This window comes from Penaeus monodon, chromosome 25, assembly GCF_015228065.2.
Source record: "Penaeus monodon isolate SGIC_2016 chromosome 25, NSTDA_Pmon_1, whole genome shotgun sequence".
NCBI lineage: Eukaryota > Metazoa > Arthropoda > Malacostraca > Decapoda > Penaeidae > Penaeus > Penaeus monodon.
Window position 1 is genome coordinate 16,076,397 of NC_051410.1, and position 262 is coordinate 16,076,658.

Genomic DNA, 262 nt, shown 5'->3' on the forward strand with positions numbered 1-262 from the left:
TCAGTGATCATTTTATATGATTTTATAGTCCTCTTTTAGTTGGTCAGCTTAAGATTTGAGTTTTAATTGTTAGGCTGCTCTGATGCCAGCTTGGTCATCTCCATTTTTTTACTTCTGATTTGAACATACATTTTTGTTAAAAATGCATATTTTTATAGTGGCAAGCATAGTAATACAGGAAAAAATAAGAAGGAACATTTGCATTGTTTGAGAATCTGTTGCCTGCTTTTATACAAGTTGGCTCACTATGTAGAGTTAAATC

General features: G+C 31.7%; 1 protein-coding gene across 1 annotated transcript in view; it reads left to right on the top strand.

Moving 5' to 3' along the window:
- The window catches only part of LOC119589070 (ubiquitin-conjugating enzyme E2 G1-like), a gene marked incomplete in the record, with an annotated part of 59,651 nt that overhangs the window by 53,154 nt on the left and 6,235 nt on the right, over positions 1 to 262 (top strand).